The sequence below is a fragment of the Ambystoma mexicanum genome, chromosome 13, assembly GCF_040938575.1.
Source record: "Ambystoma mexicanum isolate Mex_15411 chromosome 13, UKY_AmexF1_1, whole genome shotgun sequence".
Classification (NCBI taxonomy): Eukaryota; Metazoa; Chordata; class Amphibia; order Caudata; family Ambystomatidae; genus Ambystoma; species Ambystoma mexicanum.
In genome coordinates, this window is record NC_090938.1 from 430,755,572 (window position 1) to 430,767,236 (window position 11,665).

Genomic DNA, 11,665 nt, shown 5'->3' on the forward strand with positions numbered 1-11,665 from the left:
ATGCACTGTTTTCTTGAGACTATTCCCAGCATGATGGGGAGGATGGCTCAGGGGCAACGCACTTGCCTTGGTAACAAGATGACGCAGAGCACCATAGGTTCGAACCCTGGGTTCCACACTTAGAAACCTCTGGGTATTAAGCGCATTATGAATAACCAATTACAAAGTTGCATGTTCATCCATCACCTTTAGTTTTATGATTTCTGATAGTGTTAAACAGTAGCTGAAGTAGGCAGGAAGTCACAGCATATCAATGCGTCTTGTTTTTTGCACAAGAGGTCTAGCATAATTTCCACAGAAACCAATTTGAATTTTGATTATCTCAATTCCTTCCTCTGCTTTTCCAGCTCTGTTTGGTATTTAGCAGCCTCCTATCTCACCAACTACTCCTTCTCTATCTCCAGGAAGTCTAACACCTCCCCCAACACCCCTCCCTGTGGTTGTTCCCCAAGGCTCAGTCCTGGGCCCACTCCTCTTTACACACAACACCATCTCCCCGGGCAAACTCATCTCCTTCGTTTGATTCCACTACCGTCTTTTTCCTGATGATATGATATGATATGGCATTTGTAACGCGCCTATACACATGTGTTGCAAGGCGCGACGAGGCAAGGAAGGGGGAACAGCGGGAGGACAGCGACAACGATCTTAGTAGGCCAAGTGACATTGAGACCATGCAATGAAGGGGAGTGGGCGGGGAAATGTGCCAGGGGAAAGGGGAGCGGGCAATGCTGTACATGGGATCAAAACAATAACAAGAAGTGCGGCCAGCAGGTGGCAGGTGCAAGGGTAAGTGCAGACAGCAGGTGTCCAAACGTGCAGGTAGGGGGACTGTAGGGTTACAGATACAGACCCAAGTGCAAGGGTTTCTGGGAGGCAGTACGGGTGTGCAACTGGGCGGGTAGGGGCCTGGGTCCGAAATCAGAGGGTAGTCAGGTGACCAGTGCAGTATCAGACAGAAAATCAGCGGGGGAGAGGAAGAGCGAAGGCAGAAGCAAAGAGGAAAGTCTTGAGGTACTTCCGGAACCGGAGAAGGTTTCAGAGAGGCAGGGAGTCTGTTCCAGAGGGAGGCCCCAGTGAAAGAAAGAGATCTACCACCAACTCGTTGCTTGGAGAAGCGACTGACCCTGAGGGAGTTGGAGGTGGAGGAGCAAAGAGCTCGAGTAGGAAGGTATTTACAAAGAGAGAGTTGGAGGTATTGAGCGCCCAGGCTCCAGAAGGCCTTGTGGATAATGCAGAAGGTCTTGAACTTAATCCTTGTAGCCACTGGGAGCCAATGAAGAGATGTCATTGCTGGAGAGATACGGTCCCTGGGCTTGAAGCCAAGGAAAAGTCTCACAGTCCTGTTCTGGATGAGTTGCAGAGGGCAGAGAGTAGTAGCAGGTAGATTTAGAAAGAGGCTGTTGAGTAGTCCAGCCTAGAGAACCAGAGCCCTAGAGACGGTGAGCTTCTGGGGGAATGAGAGGAAAGGCAGAATACCTCTGAGGAGGTGCAGTTTGGTAGTTTGATTACTTAGAGACGTCAGAGATGTGAGGAGAAAAGGAGAGTGTGGAGTCGAAGATGACCCCGAGGTTCTTAGCCTCACAGGTGTGAACAGGAAGAGGGCCAAGGGAGGCCAGCCAGTGATGACATTGTGATTATCTTCTTCATTCCCTCATTCACCTCTGACAACTCTCCATGCAACACCAGCTGCCTCACAGCCATCATGCCACTGGATGGCTATACGCTGTCTGATGCTAAATTCTTCGCAAACAGAAGTCATGTCGCTCCTTGCCTCCAAAGCAAATCCAACTCTCTGGTATCTCCTTCCCACCAGATTTCCCCCCTCACCAAGCGCCGCAAACTTGGTGTCATCTTCAACAATTCATAATGGCTACTGCCACAGCTGCTAGAGGTAACCACTGCACCCACCAGTCAGCCAACACACTAATCATTACTCTTGTTCTCAGCAAACTCAACTACTGCTCAAACATTCCCATTGGCCTTCCCCTCTGGTCTTTCCATCCCATTAACAAAGACATCAACTTCACTATTTATAGCCTTTATAACCTACCTCAATACTTCTCCATCTCTACATATCACCAGCCTGCTGGATGACTTTCCATGCTAATCTCTATCTCTTCAAATTCCCCCCTCTCATAATCAAAGCCATACAAGTCCTTGGCCTCTTTGCCCACCTTCCTGACTGCATCTCCCAATGTTCTCCATCTAAACATCTATACTCCTCCTCTATTCTCAACCTCGCCATCCCCATCAGCTCTGTGCCCCTCTGGCTTCTGCTCCTTTTCCCTACTCTTCCCCTCCACTGGTATGCCCTGTCCCCGGTACTCCTGGATATCAAAGACACCCCTTCTATTGAACAGCTCAAAACTAGAGTTAAACTCCACTTTCTGACCAGCAAAAGTGCTTCTTCCTCCCCACCCTCGAACTGAACCCAGTGCACCCATACCTTTTCAAACCCCACTCCTATGATCTAGTTGTAAATATGTAAACATGTTGGTATACTATATGCTGTAATGGTGTTGTGTATTCAGCTTTTTCTGGGGTAGACATAAACTTTGAAACCTCAATATTCAGCATTTTGACCAGAAGCAGGGGTGGACAACTGGGTGATGTTGTTTACAGCATACATGTAACACCTACAAACATTTGCCTAAGACCACGCATGGTATATGGGACCCACCCCCTTTGAGACTAGGGAGGTGAAACGGCTAGGCAATGTACTCCTTATGCGATTGGGCAAGAGGATCTCACTGTGGTGACTCCCTCTTGGAGGACAAGGGCTCCCCAGTGAAGACATCTATAACTTACCTTACCACCAATGCCCCATATGGTGCATACATGGGAACTGATAGCAATATTGAGGAAAAAGCCCCTTAAATGTGTTTGGTTGTGCTGTTGCCCCCTCCTGGACAGGAGGCCTGAATCACAAGGCCAATAGAATTCTGTCTCCCAATACAGGGAGAGGTATACAAGGGACAAGACCCTTACCTGAAGGAGAGGAGCTGAAGTGGAATGAGTTGCCTGCTGGAAACGAGCCAGCTGGAGAGAACCTGCGCAGGTCGGTCGAGCCAGCTGAACACTGCCGAGCCCAGTAGTGCTGGAAGCCCCAACCTCTGAAGTCTCTGGAGGAACGTGACAGACCCACAAACGACATAGAGGATCAGCCTGCCACTACCGAGGCACTTCCCATACGAAGAAGGATGGAACAACCTAAGAAGCAGCAAATTTCCACTCACTGCAGATGGAGCGACCACCTCCCCCATCAAAGGACACTGCAGGGCAACAGGTATGATGTTTCCAGAAAGAGAGGGAGGAGGGTTGTTAAGCTCTGCGACGCTCCGACAGGAAGTCAGAATGCAAAAGCAGATTAAATACCCAATTGGCCCAGTGCGCCTATAGAAGAACAGAGTTTAAGAGAAATCCCTAGAGGAAGGGAAGTGAAAGATATTAACCCACAAGGTTACCGAATATAAGAAATTAAAGAAAACAGTCAGAGGGGGTGATTGGGAAGAGAGTAACCCACAAAGGGTTACCAAATTACAAGAAGGGAAGAAAACCACTCCAAGAGCGTGACTGTGAGTATCGTAACCCATGAGGGGTTACCGAATACCAGAAAAAAGGAAATTGGAAGATAATAACCCAGGAGATGTTGTCAAACACCAGAGAAAAAAGAAGCACTGGGTGAACAAAAAGGCACCAGAAACCCAGAAACTGAAACCTGAAGAGGGGCTGAAGTTGAGCTGAAATACCTAAAAAGACAGATTTTGGATTTGAAGACAGAACTATTTAGTTTGTACCAGTTTTCACCAGGATGGGTCAGGAGACCCCACCTCCCCTTCTGCAGGAAGACACAGGATTTTGTTTGGAATGCTATGAGCCATCAAAAGGCCTGAGAATCAAAGAGGTCCTAGAGACATTTGGACTTTGTTTTGTTGGAACGGTGGGATCTGCTTACAGGCCAGAGAGCCCACAGAGGGCATTTCAAGAGACATTTTTTGGGAAGGGAGTCAAGCATCAACCAGCACAAGACAGATAAGGGTAGTAGATAGACATCTCTAGGTTATGTTTTGTTTTCCTTTATTAATGGTAGGATTAGTAAGCACTATTTATGTAAGGCATCCGAACAAGCACACTTTTTTTTCTTCTTAGAACAGGGAACCTTCATAATAGCAGTAGGGCTAGGTCTGGTATTTTCTTTACTTTAAAACAAACCACTTTTGAACCATGCCTCGTTGTCTGTCTCCTGTGTCTGACCTACCACAAGTGGTGTCAGTAGTGGGATGCGAACAATCTGATACATGGTTGGACCCATGTTAGTTCAGTGCCTAAACCCCAGAGCCAAACTCCTTATAAAAGCAACTCCCCACTCGATTGGCTTCGTCTTCTTTAGCAGTATAGATGATGAGATCCCCAATCAAAAAAGAAGTCTGATTCCTACAGGGATTAGTGTATGTCTTCCCTGAGGAAACTACCTATAGGCTGTATGTAGCGCCAGTGTTGTAGATTCAGACAATAGAGGGGAGATACAAGTGGTACTGCTTAACTCAGGTAGTCATATGTACACAGTACGGGTAGGAGTACCCATTGCCCAGTGAATTGTGGAACAGACAGTGTCATCCAGGAGGTTGAGGCCCTTTCATAAACCGTTCACGGCTGCCTAGGGTTCGGAGAGGCCAATAGCAAACTGCCCGCACACACCTGGTGCAACTGAGGGACATGATCGCCCCATGCTAACTGATTTAGCCTTTGCCCAACTTGATGACCAAATTCTGGCACAGGCCTTCTGAAGAACTATCCCCGGGTCGGGATAATAATGAGACTTTCTTCTTTGAAAAGAAGGGGTTATTATACCTAGGGTGCAATGAGAGGGATGGGAGCCAGAAATGAGAGGGATGGGCGCCAGACATCACATCTGGTAATATCAAGGAGTCTCTGGCAGGTAGTTATGGATTTAGCCCAATCCCACCTGACAGCTGGCCACCAAGGGGTAGGAAAGAACCAGGTTCTCACTAATTTGTATTGGCTCAACGTATACACCGGTGTGAAAAACTACATGGCCGCCTCTGAGATATGCCAAAAGACCTCTGCTACCCCGTATCCCGGGCGCCTTTACAACCGCTGCCCATCATTGAAGTGCCCTTTTCGCACATAGCGATGGACATCGTGGGGCCCATGGAAGATGTAGAGAGGAGAAAGAGAGAGAGAGATAGAGAGAAGGAGAAATGGAAATGAAGGAGAGCATGGAGCAGTGGTGAGGAGGTGGAGAAAAGAGAGGGAGAAGCAGAATAGGAGATGCAGGGAAGGAGAACAGCATTGTGAAGCGATGATGGGTCAGAAAAGAGAACGAGAGGGGGATGAAGAAGAGAAGAAGGGCGAAAGAAACTGGAAATGAGGGGAAGAGGATGGAGAAAGTGGGAGAGAGGAGTTGAAGGAGCAAAATAAAAAGAAAGAAGGGGAGGAGGAATAGGTCATAAAGAAAGAGAACAGACGAGAGGAGGAAAAGATAAAGTGAAGGAGAAGAGGTAAAAGAAAGCAGTCGAGAGAAAGGAAGAACCATAAGAAAGATCAGAGAGTGGTGTAAGGGCATAAGTTACAACCAATCACTATGGATCCCAAATGTCACTGGTAAGGGGGGATGTCTGATAAATACCTAAGGTCAGACCATTTGAGCATGGTGCCCAAAACCTGAGGCCTAGGGTGGAGTCACCAGATAGTACTGCCCAGAAGGACCACTGCCATACTTTGACCTCTCCAGATATAGCCAAGAAAGACCAAACTAAAGCCAAGAAAGGAGTGTGGCATAGAGACTGTAAACGGTTGTTTTGTTGGCAAGTAGATGAAGAGGAGAAAGGGAAGGAGTCAGGAGCACCAGCAAAAATACAGCCTGACAGGTTTGCATATTGTGTTAAGTCAGGCATAGGAGCCACACCAGAAGACATGGTTTAACAAGTTGTATTTGTTTTTAAAGAAACCTCAACTGATCCTATAGCTGTGATGGTGGTTCCCATACCTTCAAAGAAAATAATAAAATGGTGCTTGTCAGGATGTCTCAGATACATTCTTTTCTCTGCCTAAAACCTTGTCCATGCTGTGCTCGGCCTACCACTAAAACTAAACAATATTGGTTGGCCTAAGTAAGTTTCACTCCCACTATACTTGGGATACTGTTAGCTGGTTTCTGACCCCATCCAAATAATTGTCCATGTGTTGTCTAGCCCTGGGCCATTCCATATCTTCAAAATAAAATAAAGATATGTCTCTCGTTTTTTCTTGTGGCAAAAATGTCTCTTTAATAAGTTCAAACAGTTCGACAACTAACCCGTCTTTTGGGATGTATTCTCCTATATGTAAATTATAGGTCCTCCTGACCCCTGCTGGTCGGTATTCACAATACTCGATAATGTTCTCAACTCCTTTGACAATGCCTGGCGTCTTAGCGTACATTCTTGTTTCCTCTTACTCGATTTGTGTGATTATTTATCGCGCTGTGGACGTTCGAATTGTTATGGCCCAGCCTGGGCTTGTCAGCTCTTCAGCTGTGTTGGGTAAAGTGCTTTTCTTATCCCCTCATGGGGTCTTTTGACTGTCAGTCTGACCTGGACTATAGGCCTGCTCAGCCTTTCTGTGTGGATCAGTTTCCTCACCCTTTCGTGGGTTATTTGGACTCTCAGCCCTGTGTGGGCTTGCTCAGACTTCCTTTTTTATCAGTTTATTCACCACTTTGTGGGGCTGTGGGTTCCTCAGCCCCTTCACAGATTCTTAGAGTGGTGTGGGCTCTACTCTGGCCTCACTGTCCTCCACTCACTCTTGATAAAAGGTTGTGTACCTTTCTTCCAGCTGCAGTGCTCATCCAGGGCTTCGGTGTCTCTGGCAAGCAAGGTTCTGTTTCTCATACCTGGCTTCAGTCCACGCGATCGGATTTCTCTCAGTGGCTTCTCCCTTTCAGGATAATTTGGTTGTGGGCGTTGACCCACCGCTCCTGGCTTGGCTTTCTTTCTTTATGCTTTGGCGGCACCAGGCTCTTCAGATTCTTGCACCAAGTGGCAGACTTCTGCAGGCATCCTAGACTCTCTGCCACGTGGTTGACAACGTGGTTCTGCCTTCTTGTTCTTCCTGTGGGTGGACTCCATCCTCTGCGAAGCCGTGCTGGTGGGTGTTTCTCGCTCTCCGGGTGCTTCTCTCTCTCAGTATTGAAGTCTATGGTCCTTTATGTTCCTCCTGGGAACCAAAAGTGAGAGTTCATTGGTTCCACTCTCCACAAACAGGTGGCAATAGATTTGGATCAGAAAGCAAGCCTTCCACTCTTAAGTACATTACTGCCCTGTTCAACCCCCATGTAAGCAACAAATGTGTGGGACTGGGCAGAAAAGGGATGTGGAATAACACCCTTACTTGGGTATTCCTTGCCCCCAAAGGGAGCATCATCCTCAGTGAGATCCTGCTTGCCCTGTGCCCTCGGGAGGGTTTTGTGTAGCTGGCTCACTGCCCTAGTCCCAAAGGGGGATGGATCCACCTTGGTGAGAAGGGATGCATTCCTTGGATTTGTCACAGTATTCTGCATATTCCTAAACCCATCCCCAGGGAAACTTAATCTATGCTGTGTTTCAGCGCATATGCCATTCTGAGTCATATATATCCAGAGATGGAAGCCCTCTGCAAGACTGCTAAAAGAGTTCAACCCATTCAGCAGAAATGCTCCTCATTGCTTTTAGACAAGCCAAAAGTAAGGGAATTATGGTACGAACCAAACTACATACAACTAGCACAGAAAATGGAACCATGCCATACAAAAACAAAAGATACATAAACTTCACACATATCATCATATCGGATGCAATCCAGATACTGCACAAAGGCAGGAAATGGGGTATTTTACATGTGCATTTGACAACTTTGTACACGTGATTATGTGCATGAAATGCCCCTGGCAGGGCTACTCGCTAGGTCAAACTGGTAAACCATTACATAAATACATGAACCTCCACCATCAGAGTGTCAATCGATGCACAAAATAGAGGTAAGCTAGTGGGCATTTTTTTAAGCAAATCATGTCTTTGATTATCTTAAAATTGCAGTACTGCAGGGTCATTTCAGGACTGACAAATCCAGGAGAACCTATGAATTCAAATGCATGCAAATATTCCAAACACTGATACTGGGCTTCAGCAGACATTGTGGTTTCATGATTTACTATCCCAACTAACAGACTCTCCCTTTTTCCACCCCTAGAGATGCAGAAACCACAACATTCAGACCTGACATTTTACACCAATGTTTCCAAAGCCTTTCACTGACACTGCACCAGCCCCATCAGCCTAAGGCAATGGCTCATTGCTAGACCCAACCCAGCCTAGCCTTGCCCAACCCATCAGCTCTCAAAAAGGCCCATTTTCTAAAGCTTTACAGAAACCTGGGAGGGCCTCTGGCTCACGTCAGTCCTCACCCATTCCTCATGATTGTGGTGATTGACAAATACATACCACATTGGGATCCGTGAGTGAAGGGTCTAACACATGACTGGTTGTGCATCACCCTCACCAGCCTTCTAGAAGCACAAGCCTGATATGTGGATGATTATGAAATCACTGATCGTGCAAAGGGACTGACCTGACATACTGAGCCTCAAATACACAGCACCTAACATGACTGACACTATCCTATTTCCCTCCGGCCTTCCTAAGAGCACATTAACAGGGTGGCCTGTGTGGTCATTTCCATTGTTTTATTTCTCTTCTCTTTAGCTCCACTGACACGGGTCTCAGTTAACACAGTGTGCCATTCAAACCTTGAAGACTGCAATGTGTGCCTGATTTAAAATCTAATGCATGTATGTCAGAGCAAACTACAAATCAAGTACACAGATAGGCACAGGTCAAGAAAAAAAAGGAATCCCACGAAAGGCTATTTGAAGTGTAATGTAATGTTTTCCAAAGGTTTCATTTCATCTTTGCCTGAGGAAGTGGTCAAGACCATGAATGTTCACAGATATGACTTTGTTAGCCAAATTAATGTATCGTCTTTTCTTTTGGATCAGCACTCTATTCTACCCTTGGTGAACACAGAACAAGCAAACTGAACTCTGTGTGATCTATGTATATCTATCTATATACCTATATATACATTACTTGAAAAAACTTTTTTTTTTACAAAAGACTTAAGATTAAACCAATAAAAACTTTAAGTCTTCAAACTTCAGCAATAAGGTGACAGTAACAGCATAATACATGTTATTAATACATTAAAAACATATTTAAATCAATTATCACGGCAAACATAACTCAGCCTGTTTTTGTTTAGCAATATTTTGCAATATTTTATTTTGATCTAAAATGCTTTATTGTCACAGTGAAAATGTGTTGTGTGACCATTTGTTTTTAAAACCTTTATCTATTCGTTTTTAATGTGCATTACATTTGGCTGCTTTTGTTAGTATTTACAGTTTGCATTATTTACTCAATTTAATTTAGCACACACATGAAATGTTTGCATTATTTATGCACAGTGTAATGGCTATCTATGTTGTGCATATGTTAATGTTATTTGTAGAAGTAATCGCTACTAAGGTTTTACTGTATATGCTATGTTAATAATATTATATTGGTTTTGTGTATGTTTTATTTGTATAATGGTATGTTTATTGTTTAGTAAATTATATGTATTTACAATGATGACATGTAACGTATTAATTAATATTTGTATTTATAACATCATTTGTTAATTGATATTGTATTCGTAAAGTGTAAGACTTGAATGCTTATATATATTATGTTATTGTAGATTTATTTTTGAAAATATTCTGTGTATTTCTTTATTGGATTTGTTTGGAGGAATTCTTCTTCTGTATATTATAATTTAAGTTTGTTATTATGTAGTAATTTTGTAATACAAAAATATTGTATATTTATTTTATCATGTATTGTTGGTGTAAATTTAATGTACTTCTGAATGATATGACATTTTTAAACAATTACTTGTTTTTATGTGTGACATTGTTTTGGTAATAGTGTATGCTTTTAAGTGCGTGCGTTAGAGTTACCATGATATTTGATTAAAATATATGTTTTTGAATGTACTAATAAAGTGTATTATATTGTTATCTTAACTTAATTATTTCTGATGTTTGCAGACTTTAGGTTTTTGTTGGTTTAATATTAACTCTTGTAAAAAAATGTTTTCAAATCATTTCAACTTCTTTTTTATGGTTACATGATTATATTATGTAGTATAAGAGTGTATGTGTGGCATAAGTCTTGCATAACAGGGCATGACATAAGTATATGTCTCCTAAATTACTAGGGTAATCCAGACGTGGAACCCTTGCTCACTGTTCTTAGAGAGGCACAGTTCCACCTCACTGACAAGGTCCAACCAGGCCGAAACACGTGTCTGAGGTTGCTGTTGGTACTCTTGTTCAGAAGAGAATTGCCCTGCATTTCGGTGCTGGACTGCCTTTGGGCAGGACTAAGACTGAGATGTAGTGGAAATTTCTCTTCTGTCAAAGGATGGTGAGCTAAAGACTGGTTGAGACTCTAACCCGGTATATAAGGCGGTAGAGAGACACTCCCAGGACCCCCCTTGTTTGTGCATATTAAGTAGCTTTGGGTTTTCACCCTAAATTTCTAGGGTAATCCAGACATGGAACCCTTACTCACTGTTCTTAGAGAGGCACAGCTCCACCTCAGTGATGAGGCCCAACCAGTCCAAAACACGTGTCTGGGGTTGCTGTTGATACTCTTGTTCAGAAGAGAATTGCCTGACATTTCGGTGCTGGACTGCCCTTGGGTAGGACAAAGACTGTAGTGGGCATTTCTCTTCTGTGAAAGGATGGTGAGCTAAAGAATCTGGTTGAGACCAATGTTCCCTCTAATTATTTTTCTCTATGTGCGGAACCGGTTGGTTGTTGTGCGCACATTTCTTTCCATGTGCGCAACTGACTTATGAGGTAGGCCACTTTGTGAGCTACGGTCGCAGAAGAGAGTTTGGAAAGGAATTTCCTCTTCCCAGCCACTGCAATTCTTTAAAAATCTTACAACACTTTTTCCAAACACATAGGCTAAAATAAAATATGTCTCATGTGATTATACAGAAAACCCATCAACCAGTCGAAGACTTCAGTATATGCTACAGTACCTTGCAAACGTACTTCTGCGCAGAGAAGAAAAATGTCGGCCTCATTACGAGTTTGGCGGTAAGTGGTAAAGTTGGCGGTAACTCCATTATCGCCAACTTTACCACTATGCCAAATTACGATTTCGGGCCTGGAGTGGAGGATTTGCCTCCAGGAAAATTCTGGAGGTAAATCCTCCAACTCAACTCCAAAATTGTCAGAATTTCCGCTGCTGTAATTTCGCCAAAAAAGCCACTGAGTCCAATTGACTCAATATCCACTCAATATGAATGAGGAATTACACCGCCACCACCAGTTGCAATCCAGCGGAAATTAATCCGGACCAAGTGGTGGTAACAGTCATTCGTTTGTGAAGTATTCCGGTGGATTTATGCCGGGATACCGCCCCAAGTCGTAATGAGGCCCTGTATGTTTAATGCCACTGGAAAATCATTCATTTGTATTACAAAACACAAATATCTCTTGTCATAACTGATGTGGCTGTCAAGAAACTCGGAAAGAATACATTTGCCGATGGATTAATGGAAATTAAAA